Genomic DNA, 7,147 nt, shown 5'->3' with positions numbered 1-7,147 from the left:
GGATATGTATATTTATGCTTTTGACAGGTGCAAATTCTGGGAAATGATCAAATTGCAAGGGAGACTTTGCCGAATTTTCGGTAGAAGTTGAACTTGTAATAAACTTGAATTTTAACTAGAAGGGCAATTTAATCATTGTGCCCGGCACCCGCCAAGTGTCGGATACGAATAGGGTTCAGCTCGAATTCCAAAGTGAAATTTGGGTCGGATCCTGTCAATATAGCTACAAAAAACCAGTATATTCATCAATGAAGCTAATGACATATCGATAACCATCAACTGATTTACAATGTGCAGGCCCCCATACATCACTATGAATCCTATAGAAAGGAAAAAGTGCCTTATCATGCCTTGCAGAGAAAGGTAAATGATGCATTTTACCATTCAAGCAGTAAGAACACATCTGAGATATGGAATCTGAAACTACTGGGAGTAGTGCTTCCCTAAGCATGAGTTGAACAACCTCATTAGTAGGATGACCCAATCGCCTATGCCACAACGAGGAATGAATTTGTTGTCTAAGAAAAGCCATATTTGGCTGCTTATTGTCTACATGAGTTGAAGAAGGGATAGAGCATGGGATGGGATACAGGCCATGGTCACTCTTGTCGTGGAACAGAACCCTGTTGGTGACTTTGTCCTGTATAGAAAACCCAAATTGATCAACAATCATACGGCAATTATTATCCCGACACAAGTGATACACAGACAAAAGATTGGCCGTAAGCTGGGGCACAAGAAAAACAGAAGATAAAGATAGAGAGGAAGTTGTAGTGGGAATATGAGCTGAGCCAATATGATCAATGCGCAAACCTTCCCCATTTCCCACTCTGACTTGATCGAAAGAGGTGCAAGGGGAGGCAGAGTCCATGGTTGTCATATGAGGCACATCCAGACAGCATCAGGAGAGAAAGAAGCCTCAGCAGCCATGGCAGTGAGGGAGGCAGGTGGTGAAGAACCCTGATAAACATAGTTGGAGCGATGGTAACAATCTAGAGCCCCATGGCCCTTTTTGCCACAAATCTGACATTCAATTGTGGAAGAGGACCCGTGAGAAGAGGTATTCGAATTGTTAAAATAGCAATTGACTACGGTGTGACCTTGCTTGCTGCAGATCTGACACTCAAGAACAACACCACCACCAAACTTAGGAGGACCTTGAAACCTGCCTTGAAAACCACTACCAAAAGGTCTAGAGCCAGAGAATTTGTGTCACGCCCCGGACCGGCTCTGCCGTAGCACGATATTGTCCGCTTTGGGCCTAAACCCGCACAATTTTATTTTTGGGAGCTCACGGAACAACTTCCCAGGGTGGTCACCCATCCTGGGATTGCTCCAGCCTCCCACTCGCTTAACTTTGGAGTTCCTACGACTCCGAAGCCAGTGAGCTCCCAGAAGGCCTCGCGCTAGGTAGATGCGAGTGTGCACATATAAGGCACATCGCCCCCTCTCCGTTTGGTCGATGTGGGATCTCACAATCCAACCCCCTTAAGGGATCCGACGTCCTCGTCGGCACACTCGCACCCCACGGCAGAGTGGCTCTGATACCAAATTGTCACGCCCCGGACCGGCTCTGCCGTAGCACAATATTGTCCGCTTTGGGCCTAGACCCGCACGGTTTTGTTTTTGGGAGCTCACGGAACAACTTCCCAGGGTGGTGGCACAGCTCTGGCCAGTTTTGAGGTCCTCGTGTCGTCACGAGCGCGTGGGATTTCGCGGATCTCGATTCGGAGTCCGTTTGAGCCCCGAACGGATTTTCCATATCGCGCGATCCGTGGGTGCAGTGTCGTGTAATCGTTGGATCGCTCTGAATTTTGGATATGTCGGCCTACGTGATTTCAGGATCGCGTAGGATTCGACGGATTGCGAATCGGAGTCCCGGATACTCCGAAATCGCGAACCCTGGGGCTAGGGTTAGGGTTTTAAGCGATAACGCGATTTTGACCAATCTGACCGTCCGATTCGGACCAAATTCGCAGAGCTTGGTTCCCGCCCTATGAGAAACCTTCCGAGAAGCTCAGATTGGCCATCGGAGGCCGTGGACCCACAGTGTCCCAGGTCGGCCGGTCGGACAGCTTATCGCTTAAGTAAGCGTCGGGTCTTCCAAAACTGACCTAAGAGTCTAAAAAGTTAGTGTGGGCACCGGAGTAACTAGGATTTGAATACTCGTATTTCTAGGAGCCGGGGGCAGAGTGTTTAGTTGAAATTCTTTTTATTCAACAGTTTATTAAATTAAATCTTTATAGGTAATCAGGCACCAGGAGCCCGACAGGATTGCAAAAGAGACCTTCGAAGGGTCAAAGTAGCTCGGACCATCTGTGAGTGGACCTTCTTTCTTAAATCAGATTTCTTAAATGTTTTGATGTGTTTATATATAAATAAGTTCTATAAATGAGTTTATATTGATTTTATATAAATAAGTTTTCAGAATGAATTTATTTGAATAAGTTTATTTATTTAGTCTTTGAGTATGTTTTATTACGATTTCGAACATGATCAGTACAGTAACAGTTCTATAAGTCGGTGCTGCTTATTTACCAGTTATAGAAACAGAGTTTGAATTTCGAATCAGTTGAGACCGCAGCACGACTTGAGTTTTACAGTTATTCTTCATATAGTTCTTTTTAAAGGAATTTATTTCAAAACCACCTCGTACCCATTGATTTATGGTGATTACCCAGAGTCGGACCGATGTCTACGGACATCCAGTGTGGTTATAGTTCAGTCAGTGCACTCGAATTTGCCTCACGAGTTTCGGGGACGCTCGGACCGTGAGTGCCAGGATTTGCGGCTCGGCAGACTTGGTGTCCCGAGACCTGCCAGGATTGCGGCTCGGCTGACTTTATGTCCCCGAGACCTGCCAGGATTGCGGATCAGGCTGACTACGGTCCCCTGCATCCTGCCAGAGCGACTCGAGCTAACTTGGTGTCATCGAGGAATCGGTCGGCGGGACAGGCTGATCATAGTTCCCTGATTTCGCCAGTTTGCGGCTCGGGTGGTCTGCGTGGCGCCCGAGACCTGCCAGGGAATTGATGGATAAGACAGGGGTACAATTAGGTGGTAATTTTAAAGAATTTTAAGCTCTTTTATACAGTTATGACTTTCAGCTATTTTATACTAGCTGCTCTGATTTTTCAGGCCTTTATACATTTATATAGTCTTGTTCAGTTATACAAGGTTTGAGTACAGTGCTTTTATACAAGTTTGATTTCAGTGTTTTATACAAGCTTGATTTCAGTACTTTTAAATAAAATTTATCGAGCTTGAATATAATTTACATAGAATGCTTTGAGTTTAGTATGCTTTAATTGGAGAATACGTATTCAGTTTTATTTAACTATTTTTATAGTGGGGGTTATTATGATTGATAAACTGTTTTCAAGAATTCTTATGTTTGGTCCACTCACATTTTTCAAACTGTTTTCACCCCCAGGCCGTAGAAGTACGCGGGATCCACCACCGAGCCAATTATAGCTTCCGCACTAAGGTAGAGTTTGTAGAAAATCTTTGAAACCGTGAAAACTTTAAAGTGTGCTCTGATTTTTAGTTGAAATTGAAAAACTGAAAGTGGAGATCTGTTATTTGGAAATATTCTGGCAGTTGGTGTGAATTTATTGATTGTTTAACAGGTGGAAATTTTTGGGATTAGTCAAAATACAGGGGAGACTCTGCCGAATTTTCGGCAGAAGTCTAAGGAAATTTTAAAGAGAAATTTTATAAGAAGGGTAAAAAGGTCATTTGTGCCCGACATTCGCCAGGTGTCGGACACGCACAGGACTTGGCTCGAATTTCAAAGTGGAAATTGGGTCGGGTCCTGTCAATTTGCCTCGGCCACCGGAAGCATGAGAAGAAGACCAACCAAAAGGCTGCAAACTCATATAGGCAGTAGGAGGCATTGGAGGAGTTGAAGGAGTTGGAAGGAGACCATCACCATGACCAGAACCAGAGAAGGCATGGGAGGAAACAGAAGGAGAGGATTGACTTATCATGCCAACCATAGGCGCATGAGAAGAAAGCACACGTGCCTCTGCAGCTTGTTCAGCCGCAAGCAATTGATTGTGAAAGTCTTTAAAGGAAAGCAAAGTGTCACGAGCAACGAGGACTGTCCTAATCATATCATACTCAGAAGGAAGGCCATTCAAGGCTGCAATCATCATATCATCGTCGGGCACCGAAACACCAGCGATAGCGAGGTGATCGCGGATGTGCTTGAGGCGAAGCAAGAACTTCTCAATTGAGTCAGAGTCTTTCTGTGTAGTCTGAAGCTTGGTTTTGAGATGATTGATACGAGCACGAGAGACTGTGGCATATCGATCCGTCAAATTCATCCAGGCATCATGCGCCGTCTTGCAACTAATGACATATTCGAGCGCATCATCAGAAAGCATGGCGATCAACAAGCTAAGAAGTGCTTTGTCGACCTGTACCCAGTCCTTGTATGCTGTAGTGACTTCAGAGGTGACATCTTCCTCATCCAAAATTGTGAATTTCGGAGGAGCAATGTTCGAGTCATCAAAATGGCCAAAGAGATTGTAGCCATCCAGAACAGACTCAAGTTGATATCGCCACTTCAAGAAGTTATCATCTTTCAACCGGATCGTGATAAGACTGAGAATACCGTCAATCTTGAGATGTGAAGTCGCCATGAAAGCAGTGAGAGAGAAAGCACAGAAATCGCAGATCAAATAAATTGAAGAAATTGCAGAAACGAAGAAACTGAAGAAATTACAGAAGTTTAGGTCGGACACGAAGAAAAAACGAAGAAATTGCAGAAATTGCAAAAGCGAGAGGTTGAAGAAAATTGAAAACTCGAAGAAAACGAAGACAAACGAATTGCAGAATCAACAAAGGTGAAGGAATGGAAAAAATTGCAGACGGTGCAGTAGGTGCAGAAATCAGAGGGAAGAAGAAAGGAGAGGGAAGAATAGGGTAGCGGAAGCAAAATATCAGGCCCTCAGAACCACGAAGGGCTCTGATACCATGCTAACCATGGTAGTAGAGACAGAGGAATTAAAGAGTTTACTGGAAGTTTCTAAGAGCAGATGAGAAAACTGAATGATGTATTTCTTACTGAATCGTTGTACAGTATAGTATAGTATATATATATATATATATATCTACTTAGTCTCTTTGCTTAATGAGTAAATAACCGTGCTAACAGCTGACAGCTAAGCAAACCAACCTCCTAACAATTCTAACAGCTCTAACCAACTCTAACCATTGGGTGAACACTGAATGCCATTGACAGCCATGAAAGGCAAGCAAATATTTTCTATTAACTTTGACTTTAAGAAGAAGAACCCATGTGAATTGCTTGGTGCTCACTGCCTTTTGTTAAAACAGACATAATTATGTTATTAAACAAATAATTTTAAAAAAATAAAAAACCTAACCTCGTTAATCCCTTCCAACTCCAATTATGCCACAATGCCATGGCCGCCTGACCCCCCCACCGTCTGTAATGACTTCATACACCATACTTCATCTCTCTCTCTCTCTCCACAGAAGAAGAATAAATATTGCAATTATTCTCAATTCTTGTCGAATGTTCATATGCCAAACAGCATATCTGTCTTTTGATTACTCAATTCTTCAACAACCTACACCAAATTTTGTTGGATTCGGGGGAGGGAAACAGTGGGAGAGGTAGAGAGGTATAAAGTAAGGTTTACGCAGAGGGTCGGGAAGAGAGCTACAGGGTAGTGGTGGAGAATTGGCGTTGGAAGATGCATGAATAAAAAAAAATACATATATATATATTTATAATTCTATTACTTTTAGAAATTGTAAAGTTTTTAGTTATAAAAAAAAAATTGAACGAAATTCCAGATTATGAGACCAACGCTTAACAGTCATCATTGCCTAACAGTGTCAACCAAATGCAGTCAAAGGAGTCAATCTCCTAAGTTAGTTATAATATTAAAACCAGCTGCAAGAATATGATACCCGATGCAACCATTCAAACCAGCTGCAAGAATATGATACCCGATGTGCACTAGAACCTGCAAGGGAATTTATAATATTAAAACGAATCATATTAATAGCACAAAGACTTGGGATAGCTGTTGATGCTCAAAATGGCTCGGCCACTATTTGAGTCCAACTTAGTGATTAGAGGTACTAGGTCTTCAGCAGGGAAGAAGGTTGAAGCCCTTGGGTGAAATGGATTGGTAAGACCTGCAGAAGATAAAAAGAGGGGAAGCAACCGTTAAGCTTCGGACACCGGTGTGGTGCCGGCCGAAGGCTCTCCGATGCCTAAGTCAGTTACAGGTAGTAATTCTGGCAGAGTAACAGTGAAAGTAGGGGAATGGTCTCTCCGTTTTACCTGGGTATCTGTTCCCTATTTATAGGGAGGTGAAAGTGGGAGCTTTGCACAAAGTTCCAATGTGGGACTTTGTGCAAGCCATTGTGGTGGCGACACGTGTCCTGGAGATTAGGTTTGGCATTTGGGAGCTTCGGCAGGTGTCTGGCACCTCGGAAGTGTGTCTTCCTTCGGCATGGGAGAAGGCGTGGTTGCCTTGGTGCTAGTCGCTTTGATGCTGGGACTGCTCGGTTCATTATGGTGTAAACAGTAGTCCCCCAAGTTCGCGGTCGAGAAGTAACTTCTGGGTTGGGAACTTGTGAGTTCTTGTAATTGTAACCGAGCATTCCAGCTTCATTGGGAGCCGCAGGGCATTCCCTAGTCCCCCAAGTTGGCAAGCTAGGAGTTGCGTCAACACATGGTAGCTGGGTACCTAGGTATCTGGGCATGTTGCAGACAAGATGGGAGCTGGGGTCCGTAGGGGAGCCAGGCTTTCAAAGGAGCCGGGTCCGTTGAAATGTTGGAGAGGAACGAATTCTTCCATGATTTGTTCATGGCCCTTGCCGTTCGGCAAGGGTTTAGCTATTTTTGTTTTGAGCTCGGAAGTTAGGCCTTCAAGGGAGCTAGCCCTTTTTTTTTTGGAAAAATGGCCGGGCCATTTGGGAATTGAAGACTCCACAAGAATGTTTCCATGGCCCTTGCCGTTCGGCAAGGGTCCAGCTCCAATTTTTTTTTTTTTTTTTTGGAAAAATGGCCGGGCCATTTTGGGAGTTTAAGACTACAAACAAAATCTTTCATGGCCCTTGCCGTTCGGCAAGGGTCCAGCTCCAACATTTTTTTTTTTTT

The sequence above is a fragment of the Prunus dulcis genome, unplaced genomic scaffold (genome assembly GCF_902201215.1).
Source record: "Prunus dulcis unplaced genomic scaffold, ALMONDv2, whole genome shotgun sequence".
NCBI classification, from domain to species: domain Eukaryota; kingdom Viridiplantae; phylum Streptophyta; class Magnoliopsida; order Rosales; family Rosaceae; genus Prunus; species Prunus dulcis.
The sequence above is the reverse complement of the archived record's forward strand: the minus strand, read 5'-3'. Positions refer to the sequence as shown.